General features: G+C 34.3%; 1 protein-coding gene across 13 annotated transcripts in view; it reads right to left on the reverse strand.

The window, feature by feature from the left end:
* LOC133519756 (cAMP-specific 3',5'-cyclic phosphodiesterase) overlaps nucleotides 1-14,595 on the reverse strand; it is a 588,515-nt gene that overhangs the window by 62,916 nt on the left and 511,004 nt on the right. The window lies entirely within an intron of this gene.

The following is a 14,595-nucleotide window of genomic DNA, read 5'->3' on the forward strand; positions in this document are numbered from 1 at the left end:
AGAGTAGTCTTAACATGGTACTAAATTCATTGTTTATTGGGGTTTCGTCGTTACCTAGAAACCCTTATAGTTTCGCCATGTCCGTCTGTCCGTCTGTCCACGGCGTTGCTCCGTGATCGTTAGTGCTAGAAAGCTGCAATTTGGCATGGATACATAAATCATGCATGGCAACAGAACGGTAAAATAAAAACTTCAATTTTTTTTATGGTAACTCCCATAAAAAATTATATTTTTAGGGTTCCGTACCCAAAAGGTCAAACTGGACCCTATTACTGAGACTCCGCTGTCCGTCCGTCCGTCTGTCTGTCACCAGGCTGTATCTCATGAACCGTGATAGTTAGCCAGTTGAAATTTCTACAGATTATGTATTTCTGTTGCCACTATAACAATAAATACTAAAAACAGAATAAAATAAATATTTCTTTCCAATCTCGGGGTTCTCATAATAAATTAGGAAATAGCTCCGAAAGAAAATAGTTATTTGTATCCCAAGGGAGGAAAAGTAGGACATTGCGTGCCGCGTGTAAAATACGCAAACACACGGGATGGAATGTCCTACGATTCCTCCCGTGGTGCGCATACTATTTTTCTGCTCGACGGAGGCGAAAAGCAGCAACTTCGTTTAGCGCAGCAGAAGCAAAGTTGACGCTTTCCGCCCGGAGGGCAGAAATTATGTGTCCCCCCTCTAACTTTTGAGCCATGGGTCGACAAAAAATGAAAAAAATTGTGAAACAAAAGCTTAGTAAATACTTTTAATGAAAACTATAGCGAACATGATCGGTCTAGCCGTTATTGAGTTATTGCAAAAATCTTCTCTCCTTAGTAAAAAGACGTACAAAGCGCTGCGAAGGTTACTCCCTTATGCTTGTAAGAGTAATATAGATGATACTTACTAATTAATAACCCTCGTTTGGCCTGTTCTGAGAGAATGATAACTATGATTTTTTTTTTTAAGAATTTGATGATACAGATTGATTGTTAATTGCATCGCCAATTCGCCAACATAGTTCAAGAGCATTTTCAGTATAAGCATTCTTTGTTTTATTACGTTGAATTTGTATCATTTCTTTACAGAAAATTATACATCTTAAAATTGTCTATTACTGACCACCTTCCAATAACTAGCCAAGTTTGACTAAAAAGGATTCTGTTTAATGGTTACACAATCCAAGTAAATGTATGTTACCTATTTGGTTTACTTAAATACGTGAAAAAATAAATAGAATTTATAAGGCGGTTATCACGCTGGACGCGATTCGCACGACACTCCGATTTTTGAGTGAGACAACGCTATGTGCGTATTATAGCGACATCCCGCTCGCACATCAGAGCGATGTCCGAATCGCATCCAGTGCAACAACCGTCTAACCGTGTATATGTTGTTTTTGAAAGTTGAGATATTGCTAAATTTACCACATATTTGTATATACCTAATATATTTTAAATATATGTAATGAAATAGAATATTGAAATTTGCATGTGTGTAAATATCTAATAGAAATAATTTCCGGATAACTGACTAATATGGTTTGTTTAATTAAGCGGGTACCTACCTAATTCACGTTCATTCAATTTTGCAGCTCAAACAGCTCTTCCATAATATATTTTATAGTAGTCTCTGGAGCTAACTTTTGATGCTATATCTAACTCTGAATGGAGTTTAAAAACTTTAGCAGTTTCAAAAGGGGTCAAAGGAGCTATTAAGAAAAGCGATATACTTAATTAGGTAGCTATGCGATGTGGAAAACTTTACATATCTTGAAAAAGCTGTAACGAGTAGTTGTTACCAGTTTGTCTTGAATACTGAAATTGTCACTTTCAGTATAATCACGAAGTTTAAATTAATTTGTAATTCATGAAATTGTTTCTTTTTTTATTACTTTGACTTGCAACAAAATAAAATATATGTCATTTTTATTGTATGAATAATTAGAATAGAAATGTATAGATAGTTTTTGCGCCCTTTGAATTAGTAATTCGTTAACACTTAACCATGTGGTGATCTCATAGCGACCACATAGCATATGATTTTCTGACGAGTGGAGGTTAAGGACCACTAAATGTGAGTTACGGTTACGTATAGCCTATATTGACCAATTAGAGAGGGAAAAAAAGATGTGTAAAAACAAACTTACTTACGGCTAGCCGGGTAATAATAAGTTTTTGGCAAAAATTTCATTTTTGGTACAAGCTTTTATCGCTGACTGTACTTTTTGTCCACGGGCAACTAATACTCATCGAGACAATTCTAAAAACCCCAAACACAATTAGGTTGCGTTGTTTTATCACAGAGTTCCTACCTCCTGTCTCTATCATCAGATCAGCTTGATGGTACCATTTGGTGGTGGCATTGTCACCCGACTTACATATGTATGCAAATTTCATCGGCTTCAGCTTCATCGGAAACCAGGAAGTGGGTTAAATTTAACTTGCACAGGCACTTATTGACAGGTAAATTTTTTACTAAAAACTGCATGAAAATCCGCTCAGTAGTTTTTGAGTTTATCGCGAACATACAGACGCGGCGGGGGACTTTGTTTTATAAGATGTAGTGATAAAAATAAAACTTTAAAATAGTTTCCTATTAACGCTGTTACACCGTATACCGTAAACACTAATTTAAAGTAACGAAAAGTAAAAAAAAAGTTTAAGGGTTAAGAACTTCTTTAGATTTTTTTTACAAGTGTGTAATTATTCCATTAAAATCCATTAAACCGTATTTTTTTAGAGTTTAATTATGAGAAAAATAATATGTAGTAGTTTATGAGACTGCTACATGATGAAAGGCATACGAGTGTGGGTTTATAAACCCTTCTCACGAGTGTTTTAAGGCCTAATTTTGTACAGTTATATACACTGCTACAAATCTACACGCATACATATAATATTATGTGTTCGCGAACCGGACGTTACGATCGCTATTGCGGTATTTGATCACACAATTCACACACTCAATAAAACGTCATCGACTAATACTAGAAATGAGGTCAAAGGTCAAATCATATTCCTTTATTTTTCAGATATATTCGAACACATCGTTCATTGAACACATCCTGTTCGAACTGATGTTATACACACAATAGCACCTGTAATAAATGTAAGCAATGAAAACCCCAAAAAAAGTGTACCCGTATTTACTGACCGTGAAGGCGTGATAGAATAAATTGGAATTAGTTTTGCATGCTTAGTTATTATGGTTAAAATAATGCAGCATGTTTATTAATAAACACAAACGTATATCAAGAGCGAAACTATCTGCCATCAAACTGTTTCGCAGTTTGGCAGTACTATATCAATGTAACGGGTCTCTATTGTTTCCCATAAAGTTTTAAGTCATAATGTATTGTTTGTTCGCATTTTTGTTAGTCAATATTTGCCTTTTCTCAGGAACCCGTAACTTTTCAGGATTGCCATTAAACAAACCTAACCTAACCTAGTAGATAGTTTCAGAATTATGACTAATGATAATCTGACAATTATTACATTATGACTTTCAATTATTAAGTCAAACAAAGGGATCCGCAATGTAACACCTATGTGTCTGATGAAAATAAATGATTAATAAAAATAATTGTATTATGTATTATTTGCATTACATACGTATGTATGAAACAAAGCGGTACAGATATTTATGATATAGATCTTATTTATAAAATCATTGCTCTAGGTTTAAAATCCAGAGAGGAAATAGTCGACAGCGTTTGAATGGAAAAATCGCAACTACGAATTCCTCTTAAGGTTACTGGTAGAGAATGCCTTTTGGCATTAAATCCGCCTTTTGTACAATAAGTTTTCTTTAGTAAAATAAATTAATAATTGATAAAGATTTAATTTTTTTGTTTGGTGTGACCTTTTCTCAAGTCCTCGGTGTGAAGAACCCACGCATGCCCAACAGCGCTGTAATAACATGCCTGTAACACGGTTCTATCCACTGAACATGTGTATTTATGTTACCTTACATGTTGTGCCCGGAGTCAAGAGTAACACTCACTAACCTAGCTACTATCGAAGGTACTATCTCATTTTAAAACAACATTCTAATATAACATGAAATTTGACATGAACATTCAAGTAACATATACATAATTATATGTCTTAGGGTGATTCAAACTAGTACTGAAAAACACGTTTTTTTTTAACTCTCACCCTCTACAAATGATCTATTGCGTTGGAAAACACTTCAGATTCTTTTTATAATTTTTTAAATAGACGAGATATTTAGGCGTCGCTACCGACGTTTGAAAATTTGTGAAATCAAAGAGAGGCGATATATATATTCTTTCATCCTCTAAAAATTATCTATTGCGATGGAAAACACTCTAGAATTGTTTATAATTTTTTAAATAGATATTTAGGAATCGCTACCGACATTAGAAAACTTGTAAAATTAAACAAAGGCAATATTGTCGTAAATGACGCTTTTTATTAAGTAGCAGTCACATAAACTATGCGTAGTTAATAGGTAAATATTGTCATGGAGCATACTAAAAGCAAACCATATTACACATCGCAGTAAGAACGTAATTGTAGAAAATTTGTAAAAGTTGGCAGGTGGTACTGGTGTTTGCGACCTCTAAATGTTAATCAAAAATTCTTAAATTAATCTTTAATTATTATTTTAGCAGGTAGGATGAAATTATGGGGTGAGGGTTAAAAAAATTCAAACCTTGATTTTTGAATTACCCTAATATGTCTGGTACAGATATCTGAACACGCCTCTATTATCAAGGCGTTAAAGTGCTTGTTCAGATATTTGTGAACACCTTGGCCGCTCCGATATATCCGACGGCGACTGTTATGTACTAGTTTTCGTTGTTAGAAATTGTGCAAAGAAATTAGAGCGAGTAGAAGTTTTACATGTAAAACTTTCTGCTTTGCTTAACAATTTAAAGCAACGTAAGCTATTACCAGACATAGATATTTGTTACGTTAATGTTCATGCCAAGTTCATGTAGTTTACATAATTATGTCATTTTAAAATACGAGCGTAACGTCGATTGTATGGGAGCGGCTTTTGCGTGTAACGTTTGCAGGGTACATTACATACATAAGGGTCTACGGTAGGACGATGTTTTAAGTACAAGCACAGATTAAGTACTCATAATAGTACTACCGTACAGAAAACAAGCTTCCTACAAAACCGAAGTTTGACAGCGATTCTGGGACGAATCATGCTGTCCCATTCTAATGTTTGCACTATCCCTTTCGGCTATTTAGGTTCGTCAAAATTCAAGTCATTATCTTATCTGTTGTTGTGCGCGCAAACGGACGTCAAGTTGTGCCAACCATAATAATTGCTCCTGGCAATGCTGACCCGAACGGAGCCGAGAATGCCCGAAAGGGTCAGTTTCGCCCCCCTGGTACAGTCAGCATCAAAATTAGCGGATTAAACAACGCTTCAAAAGTGTAGATACTTTTGAAGCGTTGTTTAATCTGCTCGCGCATTCTGTAACAGCTTAACATAAAGTGATGGTTTTATATGTAGAACAATTCAGACTGTAAAATATATAATTTTGAACGTGAATTTTAGAAATTTATCTATATTTAAAAAATTATCAGGAATATCAGATACTTTTGGCGCGTTGTTTCATCCGCTACTTTTGATGCTGACTGTACAAGGTTGTTAAGTTAGTAGCTGCATATGTTTTACACCATGTTCACCTACCAATACCAAGTATACCAGATCATATTGACGTTGGTCCTGCAGGTTATTTCTTTTTTAATTTCTTGTAGTTCTCAATTGCACAATCAAGGAGTATTATTTATTTAACAAATATTTAGAAAAGTCTCATTACTTTGCAAATAAATAAGTATTGTAAACATTGTGGTATTTTTTTATGTTAAAGAATATCAAATGAAATATACAGAAAAATAATTAATTACATCATGAATATCATGATAACGTTTACGTTTTTGCGAGACGTAAATATATCCATAATATTTGGTATAAGTAAGTTAATTTGTAATGATAAAGTGTGGCCATGTCCACATTAATGTCAAATCATTTTAAATGACATTCCCTAAAGGGTCTAGCAAGCTAAGCTAAGAAGATTGGCCCCCGCAAGGGATTTGGTTGTAATTTGAGGTGCAGTAGTGGCAGGTCCTAAGAAAACTGTATGCGTAATATCCGCCTTCGATCTTCTTTTGTTTCAGACTTATCCACGAAAATGTCAAAAAATCAAGGTAATTTTTTAACTGTTATTGCAGCTAAACCAAGCAAGCGAGAGCAACCAAATAAATTCAGAATTAAGGAGCATAAAACGGGGTTCATAATGCATATTTTTACAGACATTCATTTCCTTGAACTTGGATGAAAAAAATTATGTTTTTTTTTCTGCTCCATTTTTTTGCCACTTCTCGCGGAGACACAACTATCAAAAAAATTACTTGATAAGCCACAATTGTTAACTACGTGTCCATTTAAAAAAAATTTGAAAAATCATGGTGCGTCATGTCAATAAAAAACAATTACGAAAATATGTTTACTATATCATATTATATCAATAGAGTAGTACCTACTAGTGGCAAATGTGTCTTTAGTATAACTTCCTCTTTCGTTCATTATGAAATAATTAATTGACACATTTTATACCTATTTCTTATGCAATTTTAATAATATGTATCTGAAAGAAGGTGTAAATGTTGTAATATATGTTTACGCAAAACAAATGGAACTAAAAAAGTGATAAAGAACGCTGCAAAAATTGATTGCTTTAGGTATTATTTAATTTTTTTTTAAATATGCAAATAAGAAACGAAGTGGGTACATAAAAGTATTGGATGTAAAGTCATTGAAAAAACATTTTTTATTACCATTCCATATTAACAAATAACTCGGTGCAGCAAACAGAACAATACAATTCTTCCATTTTTACAGAGTCATACTCTTCATCGTCCCAAGTATAACTAAATTCGATTCTACAATATTCACATTTTCTCTTACGGGCAATATTTTCGTCCGTAAGAAAAATGTCGTCTGGTAAGGATTTCAGAAAGAGCTCCTTAGACATTTGCACTGGTATGTGGAGCCCAAATATTTTCGACTTTATGTTCATAATTGTTTTGTTTTTAATATGACGCACCATGATTTTTCAAAATGTTTTTAAATGGATACGTAGTTAACAAATGTGGCTTATCACGTAATTTTTTTGATAGTTGTGTCTCCGCCAAAAGTGGCAAAAAAATGGAGCAGAAAAAAATTACATTATTTTTTTCATCCAAGTTCAAGGAAATGAATGTCTGTAAAAATATGCATTATGAACCCCATTTTATGCTCCTTAATTCTGAATTTATTTGGTTGCTCTGGCTTGCTTGGTTTAGCTGTAATAACAGTTTAAAAATTACCTTGATTTTTTGACATTTTCGTGGATAAGTCTGAAACAAAAGAAGATCGAAGGCTGATATTACGCATACAGTGTTCTTAGGACCTGCCACTACTGCACCTCAAATTACAACCAAATCCCTTGCGGGGGCCAATCTTCTTAGCTTAGCTTGCTAGACCCTTTGTTCTAGAAAGTCGGTAAAAAGTTAGCTTAGACGGACTCATGTCAAAGTTCTAATCTGATCGCACGGATCTAATGGTCGTTCTTGTCTGCGTGACAACGTGATAAAACGGTCTCCGTCACTTTCAAACCCGCGGTGTTAAAAAGTGACAGTTATTTTATCACGCGGATAAAACCATCCATAATAAGCTTGCTTGTTTACCGCTGCAGGTACATCATTAACTACATTTTCAAACGCGTGCCAGACGCACACGGCCGGTGCGTATTGGCAAAATGTCACAGAAACGTGTGGGAACATTTGAAGTGTCGCAAGGCCGTCAACCCACAGACGCCTACACCGCGTCTCGTGCACACGCGCCGTCACTAGTTGCACGTCATGGCTACGTCACTACTACATTCAACTATAAAATAATGAATATATCCACATTGTTTCTTTAATTTAGTAGATCGTGAATTTTGATGTGTTGTGCTAAAGATATTGAATCAAATTTGGCTGTTTAATAAATAGGTACCTCAAAATATTATTTATAAAAAGGTCCATATCCAAAAAACCAGCCAAGTGCGAGACGGACTCGCGCACGAAGGGTACCATTATCTAAAAATCCCTTTTTGTATGGGAGCCCTCTTAAATATTTATTCTATTCTGTTTAGTATTTGTTGTTATAGCGGCAATAGAAATACATAATCTGTAGAAATTTCAACTGGATAACTATCACGGTTCATAAGATACAGCCTGGTGACAGACGGAAAATGATACACTACCATACTGAGAATATATCTACACACGCGATGTGATGCACATGTAATCGCTATCCCACGACAGGCTGCCATTAAAAAAAGTCCGATTATCGATTCTGTAACATACAGACAGTTTTTTTACCAATGACATTATATATCAGAGGAGAATTAGAAAATTGTGGAAACTAAACTCAAATATTGAAGCAAAAATAAATTTGCTGTAAAACACATGTTCATAATTTTAACTTAAAATGACTGGATTGGACTTACTACCTGACAACGGGAAGAGTTATGATTACATCAGTCTATGATTTGTTTCGTGTGTTCCATAGTAGCGTCGGAACTACTAATCTGAACACTTTTAACCGACTTTCAAAGTTCGGTATATAATCTGTAAGAAAAACCGTAGTCAGGATTTAGTTATTTTCAAACGTTTTACATGTTTTATGAAACGTATGTAACATATATTTTATAAAACGACTATATAAAGTCCAAGATCCCAGAGCCGCCAGACCTTATTTATTTTCTCATGAATAAAATGTATGGAATAATATAGTGTTAGGATACACTTTTAATGTCTGCATACTTGCTATATTGGCCCGACGGCCATTTGTCCGGTACAAGGTGCGAAAGGTTGGTAAAAATATTACTAACTTTTCTCAATATTCTCATGGCTGATTTTTATGTATGTTTTATAAAACATTGTTAAAAATTGCTAATCAACATTGCCAGACCATTTCCGTCGGCGATAACTATTACCAGACGCTTTAAAACAGTAACTTTACTTATATTCTCACTCTTGATTTTTATATATGATACTCGGGGAACTATTACAAACCATTTTGTAAGTAGCCAGAACAATTGCAAGGGCCCAACTATCCCCCAGACCCAAATAAAGTTTCACACAAATATAAACTTGGTGTGGCTACTTACAAAATGTAATAGTAATAGTGCCCTGAGTATCATATATAAAAATCAAGAGTAAGAATGCAAGTAAAGTTACAATACTTTTTGACAGCTTTAAAGCATCTGGTAATAGTTGTCTGCGGCGGAAATGGTCTGGCAATGTTGATTATTAATTTTTAACATTTTTTTCTAAATCATACATAAAATTCAGCCATGAGAAATTGAGAAAGCTTAGTAATATTTTTACCTAACTTTAGCACCTTGTACCGGACAATTGGCCGTCGAGCCAGTATGGCAAGTATGCAGACATTAAAAGTACAGACTAACTCTATATTATCCCATACATTTTATTCATGAGAAAATAAGTAAGGTCTGGCGGTTCTGGGATCTTGCTCTAATACTTAAGATTTCTAACGTTCCCCTAGTCAAAATACGCAATATTCTCACTATGCGTTTCACAAGCTACAAACATTTTAATACGAATAAGACATTCGTAGTTTGCTCGCTTCCTACGTTGTGCACAGTACCTTTACCACATCCATGACGCTCGACCTTGATCATGCGCACGCGCATGTGACGTAGCCGCCTTCGTAAGAGTCACTGATATGAATGGTAAATTATTACTAGTATATCCGTCAAAGATTTATAACTACTCGTAGTTATGACTCATAAACAATAATTACCACTCTATTAAACATAATGTTATATTATTGAACCTACCTACATTCATTACAGTAACTACGCATAAAGGAACAAACATGAATAATTTATTAAAAATTATCCAACTGCTTATTTGTGATCATGGTACCTACGTCATAATGAAATTAATGAATAACTATAGATCAGATGTATTTGAACTCTTGCCGAATAGAAAGAAATAGGTTTAGTAATAAAAAGTTTTCACCGCACCAGCTGATAAAGGCCCTCTTGATTGTTCAAAAACAAATGCAAAGATAAGTGATGCCATTTTTAAGTTGTTTCCTTATGTTAGCTGGCAAAATTGACTTTTAAATGATAAAAGTTTGATAACATATATTTGTATTTGATTAGGTTTGATTTTGTTTGATATTTTACAGTTAGTATTTTCCTCTTGTTGGTGTGGTAAAAAAGTTTATTTCACTCGGTGGCTTGAAACCCTCGCAACGCTCACGTTTCCAACTGCCGAACCTACTGCCGAAGCTCGTGGTTTATAATTGGAATCTTTCGCTTGCTAGGGTACAACATTAGCAAGAGCGGTTAAACAATAACTAATCTCTGACATGCAGACGTAAAATATATTGAAAGTTATAATAGAATCCCCACTCAGCATTTTTGATTCACGCCCACGTTTCTACGCCTACTTACCTAAAACATGCTTTTAAATCCCTTGAAATTAAATCCTTTTCGAATACACCCAGCTGCCAATAAAAACTTATTTGATCTACACCTTCGATATACTTGATTATGAGTCTTAAACAAAAATACTGGAGTGGTAATGTAAAAAAAAAGATTATATTCATGTAGCGGTTTAACTTTCTCATAAATAAGCTGTGATTGGTATATTTTGTTCTTATTAATTGATACAAACGGGACATAATCGCATATTAAGTTCACGTTTGTATTAGTTAATAACGTATAAAAATCGTGTAAGTTTAAATCAGTATTTTGCTCTTTTTCAAGATTCAGCAATGCTTAAAGCCAGATTTGCACACTTTCTACGTTCTTCGCGTTTAATTAATGGTTACTATCTTCATGCATCTAAATGTAGAGGTGCGTAACTATCAGGTACGGTATGGCAATTTTTTTTTACAATACTTACTCCATTTTATATTTTAATTTGAGAGATACATAATGTATTAACTTTACTTTTTAATAAAAATACAACTGTATGACGTTATTTTATACTTTTAAGTATTAGGAGAAAGCTTAAAGTAAGATGATATTATTTTCCCAAATACTGATTTATTTGTAAATAAAATACGAAAATATTTTCACTCAATCGTCTGTAAAGTCCTCATAGTTCTCGAGAAATTGGCAAAGGATTGGCAATTATGTTTTCGCCCTCCTGAAAAGTTCATGTCTTTCACATCCGACCTTATGGAACTCGAGAACAAATTTATGAACTAATGGAATTGAAATGTAATTTTCTCCGCTGTCGGCCCTTGTAATAACGAGTTTACCTGCTAGCTGACGTAACCATTTTCTGCATATGGCGTGAAATGGGAACAATTTATTCTAAATTTCTACAAGGGAACTCTATACCCCCTTTGATCACCGCACATGTTTATTAGAATTCCGGAATCCTAAACCGAGAATTCGCAAACTCTAGAATTTGCTAATGCTCTGTTGTCGACCATAGTTTAACTTACTAGTATATGCTTATTTTATATGTTTCATTTGATATTGGTCAGCAATAAAGAATATTTAATGAAATAGCAGCATTTGTTTCCTATAATATTAATATTCTGAATAGGTACCACAATATAATACTTGAAACAATAATAACTATTGTTGCCTTTAAAAAATCTTTAAAATGAAAGTCCCTTTCGAAAAGCTCCAGTCACCTTATTTAGGTATATTAACGAGTCAAAAAGTAGCCTCATTTTATTTTCAAATAATAATACAAATATCAAACAATATATAAAAAATCTAGTCACAGTGTGTGACAAAAGTTTAGAGACGATACTTGTAATGTTGCAGCTATGAACCAATATGCGTCGATTTGCCAGGATGCCAGACATAGTGATACTCGGGAAGCGCACCGTCTTCGCTAAGAGTATTCTTAAATAACCCAAAAGCAGAAATTTTCATGTCATAACTTAGTATGTAGCTGGTTGTATTATCACACGCGGTGTCACCCCCGATTAAGTTAATATTGTTGTTACTCGTATTGTTAAATATTTAAAAATAAATATTAAACGTGACGTAGTCGGAATATCAGATAAGTGGTAAGCTAAATTTATCGCGATTACTTAGAGATACTCAAACTAATTACCAAAAGTGGGAAAAACCTAACCTTAACATCACAAGTTAATATATTTGTCAATACTCGTATTAAGCCAGGCACGTGCCTGTCAGTTGGTATCCTACGCATTCTCCCCAAACGTGGAAGTTAATTAAACATTTGCCACCTGGTTTGCGGCTGTGCATTTATATGGCTTGTGATATAATACTACATTACGAGGGGATCCTAATCACTTGACATATGTGTATTGACATTCGGACTTGATTCACGTAAATCGCGTAATTCTTCAGGATTCAAAAATAAAAATATACTTATGATTAGTTTGTTCCAAGTATTTATTGTGTTATCATAAGGACGTGATCTAGAGTAGGAGTTTTGTGGCTAAATGGTTCATGTATCCTTTACTTTTAATTTTTTTTTAACTTTTAATTCGGAAGTGTGGGTTTGAAACGTATGTATTTGCCAATCAAATTAGATTTTTTCGAATAACTACTTCCCAGCAAGCTATAAATCATTTTAATACCTTTATTTCGTCCTAAATGTGTGCAATAAGAGTTTGTGCAATCCCAGGAGATATGGATATATTTTTCTCTTTTTTAGTTTTTTGCATGTACGTCGAAAACAAATTGATAGGTATCTGAGGATCCGAAAGTTACTTTTTATTTTATTTAATGTTAATCGTGACGCCATTCCAGTCTCATTTCGGTGCGTTTCTCATAACCGTCGGTCCGCATGCCAAAACTGTCCATGTTCCACTTACAGGAGTCCTTAAAACGTAGAGGTGGACGCCCAACAGGTATTTTTACGTTCGCTATCTGACCCAGCATTACTTGGCGTGGTAGTCTCTCAGGGTCCATGCGATGAACGTTGCCAAGCCAGCGAAGTCTCTGCTTTCACATAGCAGTTAAGCTGCAGCAATGTGTTCTTGAGAATACTACCTCTTTACTAATTTTATCTTGCCAAGTAAGCTCAATAATGCTTGTGTTGTGGGTATTTAGGGACAATCTTACACAGATCGGCCTTGTCCCAAATGTACAATAGTATCTAAATATTTATAAATACATAGAAAACACCTATATCTGTGGTCATCACACAAATAAAATCCTATACCAGGATTTGAACCCGAGACCATCGGCTTCAAAGGCAGGGTCACTACTCACTAGGTCAGCCAGATAGGTAATCAAAAATGTCAAGAAATGTTTAACGCTAGCTTTTCGGTGAAGCATAGTATCATGAAGAAATATATATACATCAGATAAGAAATTTTAAGTTGCATGTGAAGACCCACCCACTTGACTGACGACTATAATAGTTAGATCCGTCTTATTAATAAAATTATAACAATTATGTCAACAAAATCCATTTTACGCTAAAAATTGCTTACATCATTTTGGAAAAGAGCTGATAATCTTCAAACTGGTAGATAAATTTTTATGAAACATAAAACATAAGAACCACCGCAACAAAACTCACTTTCATGTAATAAACCGCATCGGCCCATCCGTTGGAGAGCTACGATGGCACAGACAGACCGACATTGGCGTCAAACATAACACCCCTCTTTTGGGTCGGGGGTTAAAACTACCTTATTTTGTCTGCCGATATATACTTAACAGGATAAACCGATATTCATACTTGAGCAGATGAAGCGACATAGGTGAACATTAACTCACAAAATTAAGCAATTTGTTGTCATTAACGTAAGGTCTAGTATAACACATTTTATAACTCACTTCCCTTTCTGCCTCTTAAGACAACTTCTGTGGACTTTATAGCGTATTTTTTCATGCCACATTCAATTTGTTCTCCTTATCCTTTTAAAAGACGCCATAAAACTGTGCCTCTGCCTATTTTTCGGCTTTACTCCGCCATAAACTTTGGCATCCATTCACTTGATTATTATTGTTTTCGTCAGTAAATCATGGATCACTTTTAGAGGTGTTTTAGACTTGGTGGGGATGGTTTTTATCACTCGACTGGAGGCGAGTTATATCTTGCGAGCTTATGTTTGTGGTTCTGAATGAATCTAGATGTATGACATACGTATAATAGATTTTAAGTACCTATCTAGTATTAAGACATGACATGTAAAATATATTTTATCAATAAATTATCGTATCGTATCGTATCGTATCGTAGCGTTTGACGGATTTCAAAGTATGTGATATCACTAGGTTCACCTCAGTTTTGGAAGTGACATAGGATATATTATGTATATTAATTTAAAAAAATGAAAATATCGTATTTTGTTTCCAAAATCAAAGCCTTCCGTATTCGGGTTTTTTCAATTCTTTGAATTCGATTTCTTGTAGCTTTATTCCAGTTAAAATATCCAAATGTAAGGTAAAAAATGTTTTCAGTTACTTAAGGACAGTGCAGCCAAGCCAAAAAAAAACCCTTTTTTCTCTTTCTCTATCGATGTGTTACCTATTGCCGTTAGTACTTACTAGCTGGCTACAAGCATACAATTTGTAATCAAAGATTACACTTATTGACCACCGCAAA

Source organism: Cydia pomonella, chromosome 7 (genome assembly GCF_033807575.1).
Source record: "Cydia pomonella isolate Wapato2018A chromosome 7, ilCydPomo1, whole genome shotgun sequence".
Classification (NCBI taxonomy): domain Eukaryota; kingdom Metazoa; phylum Arthropoda; class Insecta; order Lepidoptera; family Tortricidae; genus Cydia; species Cydia pomonella.